This window comes from Telopea speciosissima, chromosome 7 (genome assembly GCF_018873765.1).
Source record: "Telopea speciosissima isolate NSW1024214 ecotype Mountain lineage chromosome 7, Tspe_v1, whole genome shotgun sequence".
NCBI classification, from domain to species: Eukaryota; Viridiplantae; Streptophyta; class Magnoliopsida; order Proteales; family Proteaceae; genus Telopea; species Telopea speciosissima.
This window is the reverse complement of record NC_057922.1, coordinates 38,958,907-38,983,960: the sequence shown is the minus strand read 5'-3', so window position 1 is coordinate 38,983,960 and position 25,054 is coordinate 38,958,907. Positions and strand designations below refer to the sequence as shown.

At 39.5% G+C, this 25,054-nt stretch overlaps 1 pseudogene; it reads left to right on the top strand.

Annotated features, from left to right (window-relative positions):
• LOC122668536 overlaps nucleotides 1-24,037 on the top strand; it is a 66,272-nt pseudogene extending 42,235 nt beyond the window's left edge.
• The last annotated feature ends 1,017 nt before the right edge of the window (nucleotides 24,038-25,054 follow it).

Below are 25,054 nucleotides of genomic sequence, written 5' to 3'. Positions count from 1 at the left end.
ATACAAAGTTACTTACTAGGATTTATGGTTGTCCGTTGTCTAATTGCCATATCCCTGTCGAAAGAACCCTTTGAAAATCTATAATCGTCAATTTGCAAAGTTATCTTGTCTTGTATAGCAGGGTCATCCACCAGTCTGGTCATGACATCAATCAATGAGATGTGTAGATTGGCCATCAGTTCGCCATCTTCACGTTCCTTGAACATGAAAAATTTTTCGGGATTAAGAAATAGTGCGGCTCCATACAATGGACGCTCCATCTGACACTCCCAACGCCTGTCAATGATACTTATAATTTTCTTCCACAGCCGTTCTTTATGTGCTAAATATTCACGGATTTTCTTTTTTGCCTCTTCCATAGCGACATAAACCTTAGCCATAGCAGGCCTCTCATCACCATCAACAATCCTCAAAACAACAATAAGTGGCTTCGATGCTCTAATAAAATGTTCCACAGTGTTCCAAAATGGTACAACAAACACCGTTTCTTCCACTTTCTTTCCAGCCTCTGTCTTTGACAAACTGAAACCCTTCCACTCATTAGAAATAAACAAATGCTTCAATGCATCCTTATGCTTAACCAAACTCTGACATGTCAAACAAGCAGTTGCAAATCTAGTAACTGCAGCTCTCACAAGATCCTTTTGTCCAGTTCTTTTCCTCATTGCATTAAGAAGACGTGTGTGCCTGTAGATGAAGGTGGTTATTTTTTTTGCCTTACCTATCACATTCTTAAAGTCTTTCAGACCACCCATAACCTCCAACATCAGGTCTAAGCAATGGGCTGCACAAGGAGTCCAATATAGCTTTCTTCTCTTTTCCATAAGCATTTTACTAGCCAATTTATAATTTAAAGCATTGTCAGTCACAACTTGAATGACATAATCCTCACCAATCTCATCAATTTTGCTATCAAGCAATTCAAATAGCATTTGTGCACTTTCAACCATACCAGATGCATCAACAGATCCCATGAAATGAGTCCCCTTTGGACAGTTAACGAGAAAATTAATTAAGTGCCTTCCCCGTTTATCCGTCCATCCATCAGACATAAGAGTGCACCCATACTGCTTCCAATACTCTTCATATTTTTTCTTCATCTCTGCAGTTTCATTCACAGCATTTCTTAACAATGGCACTCTCACTTGATGATATGAAGGTGGAATATATCCAGAACCATATTGTGCAATAGACTCGCACATCACCTCAAAGGTCCTTGCCTTAATAGCATTGAATGGGATACCTTGCTGATACATCCACTTAGCAATGTGATAATCAACTCTGGCTTTTTGTTCTGGTGTCCTAAAACGGTTCTCTATAGTAGTCTGAGTAGAACTACTATTATGCCTCTCATTGACTACTTGCTCAGGAGTCCGTCTAACATGAGCATCTATGGGACCCCTTACTTGAGGCTGAGTAACCTTTCTTTTCTTAGCAATTGTCCCAGAGCTAGGAGCCAACCTAACAGTTGTAGGAGTCTGGGATAGTCATTCTAGTGTATCTTCTGATTGTATTGCCCTCCAACTTCTACAGCATCATCATCACCATCATCATCATCCAATACTTCTGTAATCTGTTTCTTCTTTTTTTTATTTAGAGCTTCCCTCATCACTTGAGAAATAGAATCATTCGTCTTGGTACACTTAGTAACGTCTCCATATCCACCCACCAAATGTTGCTTCAATCTTTTAATTCCACAACTCATTTCTTTGCCACAAAGGGTGCATCTAACAACATTCTTGTTTGTTAGATTTGGCTAATACCCATACTTCCACGTAGGGTCATTTGATTTGGCCTTTCTTGCTGGGTCTTTGCTTGGATCATATCCTGGAGTAGCTCCAGTACTTGCAATATTTTCACCCCCACTACTAATTGGTGTGGAACCATCCATTAGTTGAGTGAAAGAGACTAGTAGACTACAAAGGTAACAAAACAAAAAAAAACAATTAAACTGGTTTTTAACATATTAACATTAAGCTGAACTAGGATGGAAAACAGTCAAAACACAAAATCCAAGTACTGGTTTTTAGCAGATTAACATTAATGGATGGAGGGGAAAAAAAAAACTGAAATTATGGAGTTGAATATGTGCTTGCTGCTGTGGTGTGTGTGACACTGTGAGTTTGTGACTGAGACTGTGAGTGAAATCAGTGAATAGTGATGGACTACTGGCTGTAATAACTATTAAATCCCTCCCTCCTTTGTCTCTCGACTCTCTCCCTGTCTCTGTGTGTGTAAGTGTAACTGTGTATGTGTGGGCCTGTGTGTAAGGTAAGAAGAAGAAAAAATAAAAAACAAACACCTTCTCTGTGACTGTGCAACCCTACAACTGCAAGGCAAGAAGGAAAAAAAGAACAAAAAAACAGAGATAGTTCGGCTGTAATCAATCTCTCCCCCCTTCTGTCTCTCGACTCTCTCCCTATCTCTGTGTGTGACACTGTGTATGTGTGCACTGTGCAGGGCAAGGAGAAGAAAAAAAAATACATTCTTTGTCTATGTGGAAGCCTGCAACTGCAAGGCAAGAAGTCCCAAGGTCTGCGACTGTAAGCAAGCTAGTTGCAAAGCAAGAAGAAGAAAAAAGAAAAAGAAAAAAAAAACCGAGAAGACTATGGTTACAGCACTGACTGGAATAAATCCCTCCCCCCTCTGTCTCTTGACTATGTCCCTGTCTCTGTGACTGTACAAGCAAAGAAGAAAAAAGAAAAAAGAAAAAAAAATCAAGAGGAGTCGAGGACTACTAACTGAAATAAATCCCTTCCCTCTGTCTCTCGACTCTCTCCCTGTCTTTTTGTGTGTAAATGTGGCTGTGCAAGGCAAGAGAAAAAAAAAAAAAAAAACAAAAAACGATACTACTGGTTGTAATCACTGCTGGAGGTTGGGAGGAGAAGAACTGAAGAAGAAGAAGAGGTCTGCCTGGGAGGAGGAAGAAGAACCAAATTAAAAAAAAAAAAAAAATTTACTTACTTGGAGAGTTGGAGTCTTGGAGAAGTTTGAATTTCGAAGGCTGCCGAGACTCGAGAGTTGCAGGAAGTGAGGAAGTTACCGTTGCCGAAGTCACGATCCCTCTCCTCTCGATTTTCCCTTTTGCAATTTCTATTTCCCCCCATTAGGGTATAAGTTATTATGTTTAATATTTTTAAGTTTTATGATAATGTGTATTGCAGGAGTAACTAAGAGTTACACCTCCAATACACATTAACGAAAAAGCATCTAAGTTATTAAATCGTTTTTAAAAAAAAAATAAAATATGAACCTGACTTTTATATATTAAATGTTCAAATATCGGTCGACATACCCATGTATCGTGGTATGGCGTCCATGGCGATGCCATGGAAGCCATATCGCTCGATATTTATACATATATCATGGCGGACTTCGATATGCCCTTTCCCCCAGCGCCAGGACGCCATGGCGATGCCATGACAACTATGGTGAGGGGAAAGTCTTTTAAAGTCCTTTAGAGATTCTTTGGGTTTTTGTGTGGAGGTTCTGTTATAGTATAGAATCAAATAGGCCTACCTTGCTCTAGATGAAGATGCAAGGGTGGTGTTGCTAAAAGACACCTTCTCAGCCTTACTATCTGACCCAATGGTATTAGCTAATTGTCTAGCCCAACATGTCTCAACTTTATGATTGGGCTTGCAACAAAAGGAACATTGTATGGATGAGGAAGTGGCAGTGGATGACTCAATATTTGGAGATGTTTAACTATTTGATTATAGTTGTGTCGGGACACAGAACCTAATGGAGAAGCTCTAGATGAGGGTGCAAGGGTGGTGTTGCCAAAAGACACCTTCTCAACATTACTATCTGACACAACAATATTAGCTAATTGTTGAGCCCCATTCTGGTTTACCATGTTTAGCCCAACATTTCTCAACTTTCTGATTGGGCATTTGGGCTTACCACAAAAGGAACATTGTCTGGAGGTTCAGTCGTTGTTCATTTGTATCATGACCACGACCTCTCATAGGAAAGGTAGAACCTTGGCCATGACCAACGACAAACATAGAACCTTCCTTTAAAGAGGGTGAGATGTCAACAATGTGTTGAAGACGAGAGAAGGTCTCATTCAGGGAAGGCACCTTCTCCCGGTAAGCAACTGGCTCTTAACAGATTGATAATTAGAATTTAACCCGGCCATAAATACAGCAACCTGAAATTCAACCCGTTGAACCTTCAACTTTTCTAGATCAATAGTGAGAGATTGATGAAAATTGAGCTCCTCTAACATTCCCTTAAAAGCACTGAAATACTCATTCAGAGATTTGTCCCCTTGCTTGAAGGTAAATATTTTTATCATACAGATCATAAATACATGACATATTCTTCTCATGGGAGAAGCTTTCCTTCAAGTCATCCCAAACCCCTTTGTCAGTGGTGTGGAACATGACGTTTGTTGCAATAGCTGAGTCCATACTATTCCACAACCATATGAAAAGAGTGTCATTCTCACGCATCTACTCCTCATAGTCTTTGGAATATGAGGAAAGATGGTTCAGATCTGTGATACTACATTTGTCCTTTAACATTAATATAAACCTCAACTGCCTGGGCCCATAATTGATAATTAGAAACTCCATTGAGTTTGATAGTAGTAATCTGGACATTAACATTGTTCGAAGTAGGTTTGGAATTAGCCATCGTGATGAAAATAAAATAACCAGCAGTGTAGGAGAATGCAACAATCGATATACTAAACCGAGGATTATCACAGCGCAGATCTGGATTCAGCCACAAAGTACAGAGCAGAACAATGTTGCTGAGAATAATAACTCAAAAGGTATCCCGGTAATCTGTCAAGAGGGGGGAAAAAATCTAGCAGCAAAGAAGTCCAACTCTGAAAATGTAAGTCCAGATTTGGGGAGATTTTAGATCCTATAAAATCCCGGTTTCAGATTGACACCAGATTCTTTTCAAAGGACTGAAATAAGGGGTCCTAAATACCCCCAAAATATCATGCAACTCTAATGTACAGATTCAAAATAATCTCAGATATCAATTCTGTCCAGAAAACCAGTGTATCGCCAATCATGAGAGAATGTAAGCCACAGTAAATCAGGGACTTTGGCCAGACCTAGATTTAAGGTTGATGGGCCTTACCAAGAGGGGCAATAATGCCCCCAAAAGTTAAGAGGATCTGATGGTTAGATCCTCAACTGGAGTAGATATTGTTTTGCTAAAAAACCCAAAAAACAGAGCAGCTGCCAGCTTTGAAATCGACCAGAAAAATCCAGATTATGTGAGCTTCAGGTGGAGAATCAATAACAACAACCATAACCTTATCCCAACTAAATGGGGTCGGCTACGTGGATAGAGGCTATGACAATAGTAGAAAAGAGAAGTACAAAGGAAAATAAGTAAAGAAAAAAGTAAAAGCATTAGTCAAAGCAAGATCCCGAAACATCCCCTACAAAGGGTCGGCGACATGGGTCCTTGTCCTCCATACAACTTTATCCGTGGTCATACTAGGATTGAGTCCTATCACATGCATATCCTTTCTTACCACTTCTCTAAGTCATTTTAGGTCTGCCCCTACCTCTTTTAGCTCCATCAACCTGAATCTAGTCACTCCTTACTGGTGCATCCATAGGTCTCCGTTGTACATGACCATACCACCTCAAGCGGCTCTCACAGAGTTCGTCCTGGATTGGTGCAACTCCCAATTCGGTTCTAATAGAAACATTTCTTATTTTATCTCTCCTGGTTGCTGCACATCCTCCTTAGCATCCTCATCTCCGCTACACTCATCTTGTCTATATTACTCTTCTTAACTGCCCAACACTCCGCACCATATGTCATAGCCGGTTTTATTACTGTCCTGTAGAATTTCCCCTTAAGCTTAACAAGCATTTGTTTGTCACACAACACTCCGGTTGCACCTCTCCACTTCATCCATCCTACTTTAATTCTGTGGGAAACATCATCTTCTATATCACCCTCTTTGTTAAAGGTTGACCCCAGGTATCTAAAGCAAACACATTGTGGTTGCTCTCGCTCCTCAAGTTTCACCACTTCTTCTCCTCTCCTGGTTTGACTGAAGTTACACATCATATATTTTGTCTTGGTTCTGCATAACTTAAAACCTTTTGATTCCAAGCTTGATCTCCATAATTCCAGTTTCGCATTAATCCATTCTATTGTCTCATTTATCAAAACAATATCCTCCGCGAATAGCATACACCAAGGGACCTCATCTTAATTGTGCCTAGTTTGATCATCCATGATGAGTGCAAATAAATAAGGGATTAGAGCAGATCCTTGGTATAACCTTATTGTAATTGGGAATTCCTCACTTTGGCCCTCTACAATTTTGACACTCGTCACCACGCCCTCATACATGTCCTTATATCAACAAAGTTATTTGAGCTCCTTTCTTCCCTAGGACTTGCCAAATGAGCTCTCTAGGGACTCTGTAATAAGCCCTTTCTAGGTTGATAAAGATCATGTGGAGGTTCTTTTTGTAAGCTCTAAAAATTTCCTTAAGTCTCCTTAGAAGGTAAATAGCTTCTGTTGTGGATCTCCCTGGCATAAAACCAAATTGATTCTCCGATATATCAGTATATCTTCTTAGGTGCCCTTCAATGATTTTTTCCCATAGTTTTATGGTATGACTCATTAGTTTTATGATCCTATAGTTATTGCAGTTCTGGATATCACCGTTATTCTTATAAATTGGAACTACGGTGCTTCTCCTCCATTCATCTGCCATTTTCTTTGTGCTCAAAAAGTTATTAAACAACTTGGTTAGCCAAGACATCCCCGTACTCTAAGCTCTTCCACACTTCAATTGAGATCTCGTTCGGTCTTGGTGTTTTGCCTACCTTTATCTTTCATAGTTCCTCTTTAACTTCGGTCTCGTCAATTCGTTATAGATGTCCATGACGTGTGTTGACTTGAGGACTGTTCCTTTCCACTTCCGAGTCCATCCTATCAGTCAAAGTAGCTCCATTAAGTAGGTTGTAAAAATATTCATCCCATCTCTCCATAATGTCCTCATCCCGTATTAGTACTCTACCATCCTCGCTCTTAATGCATCTAACATGGTCCAAATCTTTGCTCTTCCTTTCTCTTGTTTTTGCTATTCGATAAATCACATTTTCTCCTTCCTTTGTATTAAATTTTTCATAAAGGTCATCATATTTCTTCGCTCTTGCTTTTCCTACAACCTTTCGAGCTTCTTTCTAGTTACATAATATCTCACTGATGCAGATTCATCATCAAATAGGGCTTGTTTCATTGGGAATAAGTGTAGGGTTGGGATATATATATGTTGGGCCTTTGTTCCTAAGGGTTTTCTATGTATTAGGCCACTTTAGTGGGCCTGAAATAGGGGTATATAGGTTGCATACGGGATTAGCCCAAATACTTAGTTTTTATTTTGTGTTTTTAATTGAACCGGTTTAAATTGGTTGCATCCAATTGGTTCAATTGGTCTAATTTAAGTGAAGTGATCCTATTAGCTAAGAGGTTCTTATATCCTATTGGCTACTAGGAAATCTTCTTTATTTTAAGTAGTTTAAGTTGTTTTAAGTCATTAGGACTCTATTTTGAGTCTATTTGGGTTTCCTAGTCAGTTTAAGTTGCCTAATAGGTTAGGGATAAGGTTAGGCCATTCCTTTTTAGTGTCTAAGTCTATTTTTGAGTCTTCTATATAAGTTTGTAAGGGAGGCCAGCATTGTACACGAATTTGATTAATGAAAAAGCTTTTGTTTGCTGCCATAGCTGCTGCTCTGCTCTGTTGAGTGAACCTTGTGAGTAATATCAAGGCTACCTTGTGGGTAATATCAAGGTGAAGGGATTGGTGGACTCCGATCGACTCCTTGCATCTTGTAGATCGGGAGGTCCTTCTTCTAGTTCTTCAAAGCTGCTACCGTTGAAGATTTAATCTTTCAAGTAAGTAGTTTATTAATTCAGCATTTAACCTTCTTCTTCTAATCCTCTAACCTAAGCTCCATCTACTCCTATTATCACCCCTTCCATTAATCCATAGATCCATTAGAACCCTAAAACCCAAAATCCAATTCTGCCCTAAATTGCAGAATTTTGTAACTCATCCAAACCCTAACTTCTTTATACCAAAATAACCCCCTAGACCTGCCCATTAATACCCTATAAACCTCTTTCCTAAAATCTGCCCCTAAACCCTAGATCTTACAAACAGTCCATTTTCATAAGGCATCCTACCCAAAACCCTAGAATTCCAACCTCAACCAAATTTGATCCAACTTATACCATTAGACTCATAAAATTCTGCACATCATTACCAAATAAAACCCCAAGTCAAAACCCTAACCATAACTCTAATTCTGCCCTAATTAGCCTAAGCTGTCCCAATCGGCCAGCCTTGTTAAGAGATCCTATTACCCTGGTTCCTAGTGGGATTACTCCTACCTAGGACTACATTAAATTGGTATCAGAGCCATGGCGGAGGGAAGCTCCAACCAAGCCTTGAAAGACCCACCTCCCTTCGTTTTCAAGACCTAAGTTCGTTTACCCAATGGGAGCATAGCCATCTTAGTTGTAGATGAGAGGAGACGTAACAACATTATTTCACAATCCGTGGTGGATATGTTGTCCCAATCAGGAGAGATATGCATCGAGCCTACAGGTAAAGTCTGTGTTGAATTTGGGTGTTCTTCATATCATGATGGTGCTTGGTGTAAGCCGGTACCATCTCCAAGGAGCTTTATTGTAGTAGGTTGCAATTGGTTGGACGAGCGACAAGGTTGGATTGAACCGGAAAACAACTTGTGTGTCCTACCTGATCGACAGCGTCTATACCATTTGTTTACTCTAAAAGGATTACAACCAAAGGTGACCACATCAATTGTACAGCCACAAGGACTGCCGAACATGTCAACTCAAATGCAAGTGACATCGACTGTGTTTGAAGTTTCACCTATGGCAGATGCACCAACAAAAGATTCTACTAAAGCGGTTTGTGTTGAAGAGATTCAAGAACCTATAGCTAAAGAAATTCAAGTAGACCAAGCTGCACCAGTAGTTGAGATCATGGTTGAGAAGCTCGGCCATCAAATTGATGTGGAGGTCCAACACACAATGGTAGAAGAAACTACTGAAGAGGGCAAAGTAGACAAGGCTGAGGACATGGAAGATGAAGTGGCGATTGACAACACTCCACCAGAAATCATCGACATCCAAGATGTTGTTCTTGAAGAGGTCGAGCACATAGAGTTTGTTATGCCACTATGGTTCTTTGAAGAGAACGCTCCACACATTGAAGACTTTATCCCCAATGTTCCCGCTTCACCGAAATTCTGTTTGGGGATGGTCAAAGCTGCTGATCACATGTTGATTCCCCCTCATCACTATAAAATTCGAGGACGAATTTTTTCAAGTTGGGGAGAGTTGATGCAGATTCATCATCAAATAGGGCTTGTTTCATTGGGAATAAGTGTAGGGTTGGGATATATATATGTTGGGCCTTTGTTCCCAAGGGTTTTCTATGTATTAGGCCACTTTAGTGGGCCTGAAATAGGGGTATATAGGTTGCATACGGGATTAGCCCAAATACTTAGTTTTTATTTTGTGTTTTTAATTAAACCGGTTTAAATTAGTTGCATTCAATTGGTTCAATTGGTCTAATTTAAGTGAAGTGATCCTATTGGCTAAGAGGTTCTTATATCCTATTGGCTACTAGGAAATCTTCTTTATTTTAAGTAGTTTAAGTTGTTTTAAGTCATTAGGACTCTATTTTGAGTCTATTTGGGTTTCCTAGTCAGTTTAAGTTGCCTAATAGGTTAGGGATAAGGTTAGGCCATTCCTTTTTAGTGTCTAAGTCTATTTTTGAGTCTTCTATATAAGTTTGTAAGGGAGGCCAGCATTGTACACGAATTTGATTAATGAAAAAGCTTTTGTTTGCTGCCATAGCTGCTGCTCTGCTCTGTTGAGTGAACCTTGTGAGTAATATCAAGGCTACCTTGTGGGTAATATCAAGGTGAAGGGATTGGTGGACTCCGATCGACTCCTTGCATCTTGTAGATCGGGAGGTCCTTCTTCTAGTTCTTCAAAGCTGCTACCGTTGAAGATTTAATCTTTCAAGTAAGTAGTTTATTAATTCAGCATTTAACCTTCTTCTTCTAATCCTCTAACCTAAGCTCCATCTACTCCTATTATCACCCCTTCCATTAATCCATAGATCCATTAGAACCCTAAAACCCAAAATCCAATTCTGCCCTAAATTGCAGAATTTTGTAACTCATCCAAACCCTAACTTCTTTATACCAAAATAACCCCCTAGACCTGCCCATTAATATCCTATAAACCTCTTTCCTAAAATCTGCCCCTAAACCCTAAATCTTACAAACAGTCCATTTTCATAAGGCATCCTACCCAAAACCCTAGAATTCCAACCTCAACCAAATTTGATCCAACTTATACCATTAGACTCATAAAATTCTGCACATCATTACCAAATAAAACCCTAAGTCAAAACCCTAACCATAACTCTAATTCTGCCCTAATTAGCCTAAGCTGTCCCAATCGGCCAGCCTTGTTAAGAGATCCTATTACCCTGGTTCCTAGTGGGATTACTCCTACCTAGGACTACATTACTCACTTTATCCTTGGCCTCGTTAGTCCTTTGCCAGGTCTTAAAACGATATTTCTTAGTCTGAATGGCTGCTTGGACCTCGTCATCCCAACACCAAGTCTGTCTAGGGGCCAGACGTAAACCCTTTGATATCCCTATGACTTCTTTAGCAATCCTCTTAATATAAGTCAACATCTCAATCCACATCTCATTGGTGTCTCCTTTAAAATCCCATTTTCCTTCCAGAGCCATTTTATCGGTAAATGATTCTAGGAGAACTCCTTGTAGTCGCCCCCATCTTATCTTAGGGAAACCCTTTTTCTCCTTATGTTGCCTCGTACCAAGGTAAATATCCAAGACTACCAATCAATGTAAGCCATAGTTATCAAGGTGTCGCCAAAGCGTCACCATGGTGGTGTCGCCTTGAATTTTGCCCCTCTAGAACCCCATGGTCGCTTTACCGCCTTGATAACTATGATGTAAGCGGTTAAGCTCTCTCCTTACAATCCTTACATAATAGTTTGTTAGGCCTTCTAGTTAGGAAGAAATCTATTTGGCTTGTATGTTGCCTACGCTTGTAGGTAACTAAATGTTCTTCCCTCTTTTTAAAAAAGGTATTTGCAACGCACAGGTCAAACGTTGCCGCATAGTCTAACATCCCCTCTTCATTCCTCTCCCCAACTACGTATCTTCCGTGAACCTCTTCATAGCCTCTACGATCTCTGCCCACATGTCCGTTAAGGTCACCTCCGATAATAATTTTCTGTCCTTGATCAAAACCTTTCGCTAAACCATCCATGTATTCCCAATTGTATTTTAACTCTCTTCTAATTCTGTCAGGCGCGTGCGCTAACTATGTTAATAACCTCATTGTGAAGCACTAGCTTGATAGATTCCTATCTCCAAATCTTTTAACATCCATTGCTTCGTTCTTAAGGTCTCTGTCCACCACTATGCCCACTCCACCTGTCCCGCTTTCATCTCCCATATACCATAGCTTGAAGTCATCTAATGCCTTGGCTTTGTGACCCTTCCATCTTGTTTCTTGAATGCAAGCAACATTAATTATTCTTCTCCGCATAACATCTATCAGTTCCATATCTTTACCCGTTAGAGATCAGATGTAGCAGGATGCAAATCTTATCCTATGCTTGCGAACAAGATTAGTATTAAAGGACATGATATAAAAAGAGGTATAGAATAATAATAAAAAAAAAATAGGATCCATACAAAAGGGATTGGCTGGATGAAATATAGTGCCGGCTGTCTACCTGACGCACCAATGTAGTATAAAAACTATATAAGATATAGATATAATATGAAACGTATGATTAATAGAGTAAAGTGCCAAGAGGTTACTTATAATGTATACATTATACAGGCGGTCAAATACCAAAAGTGATAAATCAGAACAAAGTGGGGTAAACAGGGCAAAATACACAAGAATCAAATAAAATACAAGATAGGCCAGGATAGATCAGACTACTACAGTAAATCACACTATACCAATGGGTACAATAGTTTAATAAAAACAATAAGTTAGAAGAGGTAATGCAATGCAGAGGTACAATAGTGTATTAAGACAATAGGCAAGTAGAGATAACATACTACAAGAGTGGAGCAGTGTATTAAAACAGTGGCAGTGGACAACCCAACCAGTAGAGTTAAAGGCACTAACAAAGTAGTTAGCGATGGATCAATAACCACTAATACAACAATTAGTAATATTGCAATACAAAGGGATATAATAGTGTAATACCACAATAAGCAAGAAGGTAGTGTTGTAGGTAAAACAAAAGTCAAGGAAAGTAGCAGAGGCAAAACTTTTAAAAAAAGAATTATTAATGGATGAACAGAACACCAAATAGGATTAAACAAGTATGCTCCTATTTGCTTCAGCAGAGTACCCTTATCCTCCGATTATATGATCAGATCCTGGGCCCTAGTGATGGTGGGGGCGGTAGGGAAGGTCAAAGGAATGGAATTGCAGGTTCTTAATGTAGTCTTAGATAGGTAGGAGACCTACTAGGAGCCAGACAACAGGATCAATCGCAAAAGGGGTTACTGGTTCGAAAGGACAGCACTAGGATTTAGGTTAATTCTAGGGTTTAGGATGGGAATTTGGGAATGAGCCTTATATGGCTTTAATATGCAGGTCTAGGGGGTTATAATGGGATAAAAATAATTGGATTTGCGAAGGTTTTAAAAATCTGCAGAGTTGTTGGTTTTGGGTTTTAATGGAGTGGAGGAATGGAGGGGTTGTAGTAAAGACTAAGGGCTAGGTTTAAGGTCGAGTGTAGGGAGTGAAGTGGGGAATGTAGGCTGGAAGTAGTTTGAAAATGAAGGCTAAATCTGGAGTTATGGGGGAATCCTAGTGGAGGTAGGAGTGTAGGTTTAATGGAGAATTATGGTTTGATGGATAGAGGGGACTTTAGATTAGGTTAAAGGATGAATGGAATAACTAAATTAACAAACAACTCCCCGGATGTGCAGATCTGCCGTAGCAGCAAGTTGAGGAAGCTTGATTGAAGAAGAAGGACCTCCCCGATCTACAAGATGTAAGGAGTCGATCGGAGTCCACCAATCCCTTCACCTTGATATTACTCACAAGGCAACCTTGATATTACTCACAAGGCACACTCACGAAGGAGCAAAGGCAGCAAGCATAATGCTGAGTTTTTATTAATCAAAATTCGTATCAATACTTGACCCCCTTAGAACCTTATATAAAAGGCTCAAAATTAGACTCTCTAAACTAAAAAGAAAAGGCCTAACCCATTCCTCAACCTACTAGGTAACTTAAACTAACTAGGAAACTAAAATACTAAAAGAAATAGACTCCAAACATGGCTAGACTTATAGAGTCCTAATCCAACCCAACTTACATCACATGACCACTTAAGTTGTCACATGACCATTTAACCATGTCACATGATCACTTAAATTGAACCAATTGGATGCAACCAATTTGAACCGGTTCAATTAAAAAAACATTAAAATAAACTAAGTATTGGGTTAATCCCGTATATAACCTATGTACCCCTAGTTTAGGCTCATTAAAGTGGCCTAATACATAGAAAACCCTTGGGAATAAAGGCCCAACATGTATATAACCCAACCCTAGACTTATTCCTAATAAAATAAGCCCATTTGGGTGATGAATCTGCATCAACTCTCCTCAGCTTGAAAAATTTCGTCGTCGAATTTTGCAGTAATGAGGGGGAAACAACTTGTGAGTAGCAGCTTTGACCACTCCCAAACAAAACTCTGGTGAGGCAAGAATATTAGGAATAAGGTCTTCAAGGCCTGGAGCTTTCTCTTCAGAGAACCATAGTGGCATAACAAACTCTATGTGCTCGACCTCTTCAAGAACAGTATCTTGGATGTGGATGATTTCTCGTGGAGTGTTCTCAACCACCACTTCATCTTCCTTGTCCTCAGCCTTGTCTACTTTGCTCTTTTCAGTGTAGACCTATTCAGTAGTTTCTTCTACCATTGTGTTTTGGACCTCCACATCAATTAGCCTAGCTTCTCAATTATGATCTCAACTACTGGTGCAGCTTGGTCTACTTGAATTTCTTTAGCTATCGGTTTTTTAATCTCTTCAACATAAACTACCTTAGTAGAACCTTCTGTTGGTACATCCGCCATTGGTGAAACTTTAAACACAGTTGATGCCGCTTGTATTTGAGTTGACATGTTTGGCAGTCCCTGTGGCTGTACAGTCGATGTTGTCACCTTTGGTTGTAATCCTTTTAGAGTAAACAAATAGTATAGACGGTGTCGATCAAGTAGGACACACAAGTTATTTTCAGGTTCAATCCAACCTTGTCGCTCATCCAACCAATTACAACCTACTACAATAACGCTCCTTGGAGATGGTACCGGCTTACACCTAAGCACCATCATGGTATGAAGAATACCCAAATTCAACAAAGACTTTACCTGTAGGCATGATGCAAATCTCTCCTGATTGGGACAACATATCCACCACGGATTGTGAAATAATGTTGTTACGTCGCCTCTCATTAACAACTAATATGGCTGTGCTCCCATTGGGTAGACGAACTCGGGTCTTGAAAATGAAGGGAGGTGGGTCTTTTGTGGCTGGGTTGGAGCTTCCCTCTGTCATAGCTCTGATACCAATTTAATGTAGTCCTAGATAGGTAGGAGACCTACTAGGAGCCAGACAATAGGATCAATCGCAAAAGGGGTCTTGGTTCGAATGGACAACACTAGGATTTAGGTTAATTCTAGGGTTTAGGATGGGGATTTGGGAATGGGTCTTATATGGCTTTAATATGCAGGTCGAGGGGGTTATTATGGGATAAGAATAATTGGATATGAGAATGTTTTAAAAATCTGCAGAGTTGTAGGTTTTGGGTTTTAATGGGGTAGAGGAATGGAGGGGTTGTAGTGGAGACTAAGGGCTAGGTTTAAGGTCGAGTGTAGGGAGTGATGTGGGGAATGTAGGCTAGAAGTAGGGTTTGAAAGTGAAGGCTAAATCTGGAGTTGTGGGGGAATCCTAGTGGAGATAGGAGTACAGGTTTAATAGAGAATTAGGGTTTGATGGATTGAGAGGACTGTAGATTAGGTTAAAGGATGAATGGAATAACTAAATTAACAAACAACTCACCAGATCTGCAGATCTGCAGTAGCAGCATGTTGAGGAAGCTTGATTGAAGAAGAAGAAGGACCTTCTGATCTACAAGATGCAAGGAGTCGATCGGAGTCCACCAATCCCTTCACCTTGATATTACTCATAGGGCAACCTTGATATTACTCACAAAGCACACTCACGATGGAGCAAAGGCAGCAAGCATAATGCTGAGTTTTTATTAATCAAAATTCGTATCAATACTTGACCTCCTTAGAACCTTATATAAAAGACTCAAAATTAAACTCATACACTAAAAAGAAAAAACCTAACCCATTCCTTAACCTACTTGGCAACTTAAACTAACTAGGAAACTAAAATACTAAAAGAAATAGACACAAAACATGGCTGGGCTTATAGAGTCCTAATCCAGCCCAACTTACATCACATAACCACTTAAGTTGTCACATGACCACTTAACCAAGTCACATGATCACTTAAATTGAACCAATTGGATGCAACCAATTTGAACCGGTTCAATTAAAAAAACATTAAAATAAACTAAGTACTGGGTTAATCCCGTATGTGATCTATGTGCCCCTAGTTTAGGCTCATTAAAGTGGCCTAATACATAGAAAACCCTTGGGAACAAAGGCCCAACATGTATATGACCCAACCCTAGACTTATTCCTTATAAAATAAGCCCATTTGGGTGATGAATCTGCATCAGTTCTGGTTCTGGTTCTATCCCTTGGCACTAGTGTCCTAGTGTCGTTAGTTAAACAGGAATGGGTATAGGAAAATCTCGGGGTTGAAAGTCAGGGAGTGAGAAGTGGGTTGAAAAACAAGGATTGGGTATATGTAGGGTTGATGATAGGGTGAGTAAGTCAGAGAATATATATATTTTAATTAAACCTCCGATTGTGGTAGAGACAGTAGAGAAGGTGAATATCTGAAGTCTGCAAATTAGGTGGTGTAGGCAGTAGAGAAGGTGCATGTATGAGGTTTGTAAATCAGGGAATGATGGAGGCGACAGAGAAGGTGAAGGGTGATGGTCAGGGAATGGTGGAGGCGCTACGGAATGTAAAGGGTGGGGGTCGGAGAATGGGGTTGGAGAGCAAGGGTTCCAGAAAAAAAAAACAAGTAGTTTATCAAACCTATAAACAAACCTGGTATGCTTCTAAAAATCCAGTAACAGAGCAAGGGGCCACTCCTTGATTGAAAACCGCTGGTAAATTTCCATATCGTGATGTATTCAGTCTAGATTCATACTGTACAGGATCCACACAAGATGTAATCAGTAAGTAGATGAAAACAGCAACACACCATGAAGATAACCCTTAGTTTTTCATGTTTTCCTTAACTAGGGTTCATAGGATATACAGAAACATAGGGTGCTGCAATCTACAAGAAGAAACTCCTAATGGAATTTTTAAAACATAGAAGTAGCGGTAGGTACTGATTTGGAGAAGCTCTGATACCATATAATAATATCAGAAATAGAAAACAGAACTAACAATGTAGAAGAAGAAGAAATGAGGAAGAAAGGAGAGAAGAGACTGGCACAAGGAAGAGCAACAATCCATACTTGTGGCAGTCCTCTCACCAACAGTATATAAACAAACAATTACAATACCACAAGGACTGGAAGACTTTTCATCTTCGGTCCTTGCCGTAATAGAAGACTAATTAGACTACAAGATAAAGTCTGAAAGATAAAACTAATGCCAACTAAGACTGAACAGAATACTGCAGGGTTTGACTATAATGCCCATGCAGTACCATACACATATCTTAACGGCTGTTTTTTTTTTAATTTTGAGTTGATCATATTTCTGGTTACTACTGAGTCATTCTTTTTAGTAACCCATACTGTTTATCTCTGTTGTAGGTTCCCATATTTGTTATATCTAGTGTGGCAGAAGAATTGTTAGCATTCACCAATATTGTGCCTGAATGGTTATGCGAGTTGCATCAACAGAAGGCATATTTTCTTCAAAACTTATTATTCCTAATCCATGAACACATTAATTTGATTACAATTGACGTCATGAAGAAAAATAAACATAATACTTTCCTCAAATTTAATTTTGCAGCTGTATTCTGGCAATCCATTGTTTGGGCACGTGGAGCTAATAAAAGAAAAGAAGCTTCATTTGTTTCCCACAGTTCATTCACCCAATTTACTGTAAGACTTTGCATTTGTTCAAAGACCTATTTGTCAGATTTTCTATTGTCAGTAATGTAACTGAACAGGAACCTCTTTTGAAAGATAAATTTCAGTGCTTCCTCTTCTGGGATCTATTTATTTTAAACCAAGTGATGTTTTTGTACATAGGAAAATGTGGCGAGAACCTTGTATAGTGTTTTCTCCTCACTGGTGTCTGCGGCTTGGTCCTGTTGTTCCCTTGCTTCATCGGTGGTTTAGGGATCAACATTGTTTACTTATACTGGAGGTATTCTTTATTTTGCAAATTTTTTCTTTCAACACTATATGTAGCTTTTCCAACATACAAACATACTTCCATTTAAATTCTGAAGCTGACTCCCACTGAGTAGTGTTATCATTATGCAAACTTGCAGCAAGAGGTGGATATTGCTCTTGCTCTTTCACCTTTCAAGCCAGTAGCGATGAAGGTCCTTCAGTGTTCGTTTCTTTCTGGCATGAAGTAAGTGTTCATGATTGGTCTTGTTAATGAAAGGTGTTTTTGTATTGGTTAATCTAACGAAAACTTTTATAGTTTCTGTTATTTTCTTTTCTTCCTCTCCTTCTCACTCCCCCCTCCCCCTTGAGAGCACTGTTAATGTAGTCCTAGAATAGGAGATAATCCTACTAGGAGCCAATTGGAATCAAGCTTGGGTCAAGTCTGCTGTTTAGGACTGAGTAGGGGCTGTTTTAGGGCAAAATTAGGGTTTAGGATGGGAATTTGGGAATGGGGTTTATAGGGTTTTGATCTGCAGGTTTAGAGGGTCATAATGGTATAAAAATATCTGAATTTGAATAAGTTTTAAAATCCTGCAGAAATTAGGATTAAGGTTTCGGGTTTTTAAAATTAGGAAAATAGCCAAAACTAAGGCTTACGGTAGGATTCAGGGGTAGGGGATAAGGTCGAGTGTTAGATGGACTAGCGGGAAGGTTCGGCTGCAGCAGGAAGGTTTTCTGATGGCTGAATATGTCCCAGCAGAAAATTAGGGTTTTTTAGGGTTTAAAGGAGAAGAGGGATTTTAAGGTTTGGGGTTTCAATAGGGTTTTATAGAACTAGGGTTTTATGAATCAAAACAGAAAATAAAAGAGGAATTGATTGGGGAAGGAGAAGGAAGGCTAAAACAGAAAATTAAATCTCAACTCACCATAGGATTCCACCGGCAGTAAATTGAGGGATGAAGGATGAAATCACCTTCGAAGAGAGACCCTCCCAACCGTCACGGCGTAAGGAGTCGTAGGATTCCACCCACTCTTCCACCTTGATAATTCCACAAGGATGCAACACACTCACAAGAGCAAGGAGCAGCAAACAGCCACGAAAATCTGTATTTTTAAATTCAAATCTGTTGTGGGGGAGCCTCCCACGATATTCTTATTTATAATAAAAGCCTAAGGCCAAATCCTATTACAACTTAAAGGCCTCTCCTTCACAAAATCGTGGAAGGGATAGGTTTAAATCTAATTGGACTAATTTAAAACTTAAAATGTCCTAACTACCTCTACTTAACTTAAATTAAAAGACTCTAACTTAAAACAATTAATTTAAAAGAAGATTCCCCATTAGCCAATAGGATATAAGGACCTATTAGCCAATAGGAGCTCTTCACTTAAATTAAACCCATTGGACCCATTGAACCAATTGGATGCAACCAATTTCAACCCGGTTCAATCGAAAAAACATAAAAATAAACTAAATATGAAAATATAACTCCTAACCTACGACTCCCTATTCAAACCCTAAGTTTAGGGTTTCTTCTTCTTCTTCCTTCTTGGAGCTGCATCAACTCTCCCCGTCTTGAATATGAATGGATGGAGATCACAGAATGGTCTTCCAAATCAGGATCGAGTTGCTTGAGTTCATCTTCAGCGGATGGTGCAGTCTTATATGCGGACGGCAGCTCTTTGGAGGATGAAGAAGGTTGCCATGCTGGCTGGACAACAGCCTTTTGACATACCACATGAACACCTCGTAACTCATCATCATCAAGATAATTAGCCACATCATACTCATCATCAGGAGGGAGTGGGTGAATACAATTTGCGCCTTGGTCGTCGTCTTTACCTTGAACTTCTTCCTTTTCAGCCACGTTGATGGGCTTCTTCTTATGTGGGCAGTCCCTAGCAATGTGCCCTTTGTCTTGACAGTAGTAACAAGTGAAGGGGTCATTTCGGCCCATAGGAGCCTTGCCCTTGTCATCCACACGTGGGGGAACAGCAGGGCGAGGGGTGTTACTTGTAGAGGAACCTTGTTTGGAGGTGCTATTGTTGATGTAGGCCGGCTTGGAAGTAGAACCCGGCTGTTTACATGAAGCTAGTAATTCCTCTGCCTTCAAGGCCTTCTCAAAACAATCGCGAACATCTACCACGTCAACCACTCCAATTGTCCTGTTGATCTCACTTGATAGATTCAATCTGAACCTGGAAAGCATTTGGATGCCTTCCTCCCTAATGCCCGTGCGGGAAGAAAGGGCATTGAATTACCTCATGTACTCAGTTACAGTCATGGTTCCTTGACGGAGGGAGTTGAATTTATCCTGCATTTGAGACCTGAAGTGCCTTGGTAAGTATTGCTTGCTCAGGTCATATTTCATGTCTTCCCAAGTGCGGGGTGCAGTACCATTAAAGTCCATCTCTCTTTCCGCAGTTCTCCACCACTCACGTGCAGGTCCGACAAGCTTAGCACGGACTAACTTCATTTTCCCTTCTTCAGATAGATCATACCAGTCGAAATAATCTTCTATTGCAGCAAACCAATCATAAAATACTTGGGGGTTAGAGTTACCATCGAATTCTTTCAGCTCAAGCTTTACCTTTTGGTTGCCTGTATGTCATCGATTAGTACCCTGGTCTCCAGTGAAGTAGGACCTCATATATTCTTCAAAAGTAGGCTGCCGACCTTTGTCTCTGTCCTGGTCTTCTCTATCTCTGTCTTTGTAGCCTTGGTGGTGATCTCTGTGTTCCCGAGAAGGCTCACGGGCATATCTAGGTCTGTCCCGACGATCTCTATAATCATCTCTATCATCTCGATCAGTCCTGAATCTGTCCCTGTGACCTATATGTCCAGCTCTATAACCCCTGTAGTCATCTCTAGGGCTCCCATCTCTGTTAGGCAGTCTCTGTACCACTGAATGGGGTTGGTACCTGTCCTCTTCTGTGGGTACATTGCTGTCCCCATTAGCTGTAAGCTGCCTATGTTCAATTACTTGCAGCCTTTCAGCCATAGCTCTCTGTTCAACCCTAAGGTCTTCAAACAAGGTCTTCTGGTCTACAGTAAATTTTCTGAACATCTCTAGCATGGCTGCCATAGGGTCGGCTGGTTGTGGCAGCACCGGATTGCCATGTTCATCCATGGCTCTGATACCAAGTTAATGTAGTCCTAGAATAGGAGATTATTCTACTAGGAGCCAATTGAAATCAAGCTTGGGTCAAGCCTGCTGTTTAGGACTGAGTAGGGGCTGTTTTAGGGCAAAATTAGGGTTTAGGATGGGAATTTGGGAATGGGGTTTATAGGGTTTTAATCTGCAGGTTTAGAGGGTCATAATGGTATAAAAATATCTGAATTTGAATAAGTTTTAAAATCCTGCAGAAATTAGGATTAGGGTTTCGGGTTTTTAAAATTAGGAAAATAGCCAAAACTAGGGTTTACGGTAGGATTTAGGGGCAGGGGTTAAGGTCGAGTGTTAGAGGGACTAGGGGGAAGGTTCGGTTGCAGCAGGGAGGTTTTCTGATGGTTGAATATGTCCCAGCAGAAAATTAGGGTTTAAAGGAGAAGAGGGATTTTAGGGTTTGGGGTTTCAATAGGGTTTTATAGAACTAGGGTTTTAAGAATCAAAACAGAAAATAAAAGAGGAATTGATTGGGGAAGAAGGAAGGCTAAAACAGAAAATTAAATCTCAACTCACCATAGGATTCCACAGGCAGTAAATTGAGGGATGAAGGATGAAATCACCTTCGAAGAGAGACCCTCCCAGCCGTCATGGCGTAAGGAGTCGCAGGATTCCACCCATCCTTCCACCTTGATAAGCCCATAAGGATGCAACACACTCACGTGCAAGGAGCAGCAAACAGCCACGAAAATCTGTATTTTTAAATTCAAATCTGTTGTGGGGGAGTCTCCCACGATATTCTTATTTATAATAAAGCCTAAGGCCAAATCCTATTACAACTTAAAGGCCTCTCCTTCGCAAAATCGTGGAAGGGAGAGGTTTAAATCTAATTGGACTAATTTAAAACTTAAAATGTTCTAACTACCCCTACTTAACTTAAATTAAAAGACTCTTAACTTAAAACAATTAATTTAAAAGAAGATTCCCCATTAGCCAATAGGATATAAGAACCTATTAGCCAATAGTAGTTCTTCACTTAAATTAAACCCATTGGACCCATTGAACCAATTGGATGCAACCAATTTCAACCCGGTTCAATCTAAAAAACATAAAAATAAATTAAGTATGAAAATATAACTCCTAACCTACGACTCCCTATTCAAACCCTAAGTTCAGAGTTTCTTCTTCTTCTTCTTCCTTCTTGGAGCTGCATCAACTGTTGAATGATTGAACCAATCCCAATCACACAGCCTTCAACCTAATCGCAAGTTAAAGTGCTTATTGCGCAAGCATAGAACCTGGTAGACTTTGGTGTGTCCATGAACTTAGCTGTAATGAAATATAAGCTGGAATGACCGTCAGAATCTGCCAAATGCTCCTTGAGCCCTATGCGATACCCAAACAAAAAATTAAGTACTTTAACCCTATGCAATATCCAAGTTGGAATTAGGATTGCATTGATGCGAGGGTCTCAACTCCAGCCCAAATTCACCTAAATGTCGTATTAGATTTTTCAGCCTGATTAAGCAAAACAGTATGTTGGTTTGAGGTTTAACAAGAGTGAAGACATGCCATTATTTCTGTCCCATAGAAAGGAAATTAGTAGTGTTGGAAACTATGGAATGCTGTGGAAATATTATTGATATTCTGGAATATATGGATGTGGAAAGTTTAGGAAACATTAAAAGGTGCGACTTAATCTAGGGAATGATGGAATAGACATGGGAACAACTCATTATACCTATACTTCACTAATCAATCATTTGAATAAAGGAAAAAAATAAAAGGAGATTTTATAGCTATTGGTCCATTTTGATGATTATATTTGAAGCCAGCAAGGGCGAACCGAAATTACACCAAGATTTTAAATGGATCTAGTTGGCAATACAATTTGGCCCAAGAGGTTGCGTTTTTATGGCAGATGTTATGTATGTTATTAACTTATTTGGAACAGAGAAGCAGGGTATTATTTGAATACAAGTCAAGAGAAACATCAAAAATCTGTTCAGTCATTTGGCTCTTGTGGTTATGATTGGTCATGTTCTTAAAAACACTTGACAGATGATATATAAAAGCCAATTGAAGTTTTCAATATTATAGAAAGTAGGAGTCACCAATCAAATGAAGCCAAACAGTCTCGTATGCATCCACTTTAGTAGTATGTTCAACATTTGCAATCTGATTGTTAATTGAATCCTGAACAAGCATGCCTGTGCCATTTTTTTACCCCAGTTTCTGCCACATGGGCAATTCTGTTTGGACTGAAATTTCATAGTTTGATAGAGGGCAGTAGGACCTACCTATGACCTCAACAGTGTGCTAGCGGTAGCACAACAATCTCTGTGCTATAGCCTTATGTTCTTTAAGGTAGTAGCCATCAGCATTAGGTATTGGTCCCTCTGTGCATGATAAACCTGGCAAGCATTAGCGTATAGATCTCTACAAGTCCTAAGCCTGAAACACAAAACCTTGACAAGGATTAAGTATCTAGCTACTCTCTTAAATTTGAAACAATGATATAGCATATCTACTTCTGCTATTGGCTTGGTCGTCTAAACCATTCTTTAAGTACAGTTATGTGGCTTGTTTGCAGGATGCAGAAAATTCAGCCTTTGCTAGAGATTTTACGGCCGAAATTTGTTCTGGTAATCCAATCTAACATCTCGATGTTAACTGTGGAGATATAACCTTACTTTATTGTAAAGGCCTAATTGGAGCTTGCCTTCTTTCGCTTTTCTATTTAGTCTTTCAATTCAATAATATAAATGTTTTTTCTTTTAAATTCTTATTGCAGTTCCCTGAGGATTTGAAACAGAACATTGCCATCAAGATGAATTCATGTTCATTCATTCACTACTCAGAAAATGAAGTTGTATGTGTTCCAACAGTGATGGAAGATTTTAAAGTTGATTTGGATATAGACTTGGCAAACCAGAGAAGAATAATGAAACAGGAAAACATGGCAATTGCAAGATTGAAGGGGCAACTACATGTAAATCACGGGAAATATTTCTTGATCTCTAAAAGGGAAGTGATTGATTTTTCACAAAGTCAAATGCTCCAGAAATGTTGTACCGCTTTAGAAAAAAGAACATTCCTGCAATGGGGTCTGCTTAATCCAGATCTTGTATTACTAGCCTTGCAGGAAAGGGGCATTGCTGGGTTGGTGGATGAAGACAGAAATGCTGGAGAACATAATACATGTTTTCTACGCATCTATGAGCCCAAGAATGCTTTGATAGAAATTAGTCCAACACAGACTGTTATCAGTACAGCCGATGAGACTTTGGCATCTACTCTTTTTAAAACCATAAACAATTTTTTGGATACCATTAAGTAGATTGGGAGTTCATACTGTGGATTTTTGCTTCTACTGTTGCTTCACTCTATTTTGATACGCAGGACATCAAGTTCGATAATGAAACTAGTATCATAATATTCAGAGGAGAGGTGGGATTCACCCCTTTTGAATCTTTCACAAAGGTCAGTGAGTGAGGTATAAGGAATGTGATAATGTCTCAGCTCCTAACTTCTGAATCTTCTATACTTTCATCTTAGAGATTACTTAATCCAGGATTGGTAGTAAGATGGTGAAGGACGTCCTTGTTACTGACGCCCCTACCGTTGTTTGGTATTTTCATTTTGGCTCTGTTTGTTTTCCTGTAAAATATTATATTTAAACCTTTCACTTGGAAATTTACATGGAAAATTTTACAAGTTGAAAAATTTTCCCTTGTTTTTTTTTTGAGTACAAGATAAAATATAATGTAAAATGTCATTGTAATATTCTCCAATGCTTGTTTGTCACTTATTCTACATTGTAAAATCATTTTAATAATGGACTGTCTAAATGACTCTATATGACTCCTCTATAGTTGTATTCAACTTGACACTTTCCTTTGATTGCATTCGTATTTACACCGCTCAATGGAAATTTTTTCGGAATTGTAACTTGGTTAAAACATTATGGCATTTTCATTCTAGAATAGGCAGTTATTTTTTTCCCCTTTCTATTGAATATAAATACTTTGTTAATTGTATAAAGGTCAGCTTTGCCGATGATGTTAAATAATGATTTCTGTGTGGCTTGGATATTCTTGGCACTTCTACTTCCAATTTGGGATCACAAAGCGGCATTAGCATTCCTTTGAACCAGGACTGTCCTCGTGTCATGGCTCCAAAGTGCTCTTCAACGAAAGGGAGACCTAATAAATCTCGTATTACGTTAGCCGTAGAGAATATCACCAATAGAAGGGCTTATAATATCAACAGCAGAAGGGCTTATAATATCATCAACAGAAGGGCTTATCGTTGTTTGGGTTGCAATAGTATAGGACACAATGTGGCGTCATGTCCTATGGTGAGGGTCT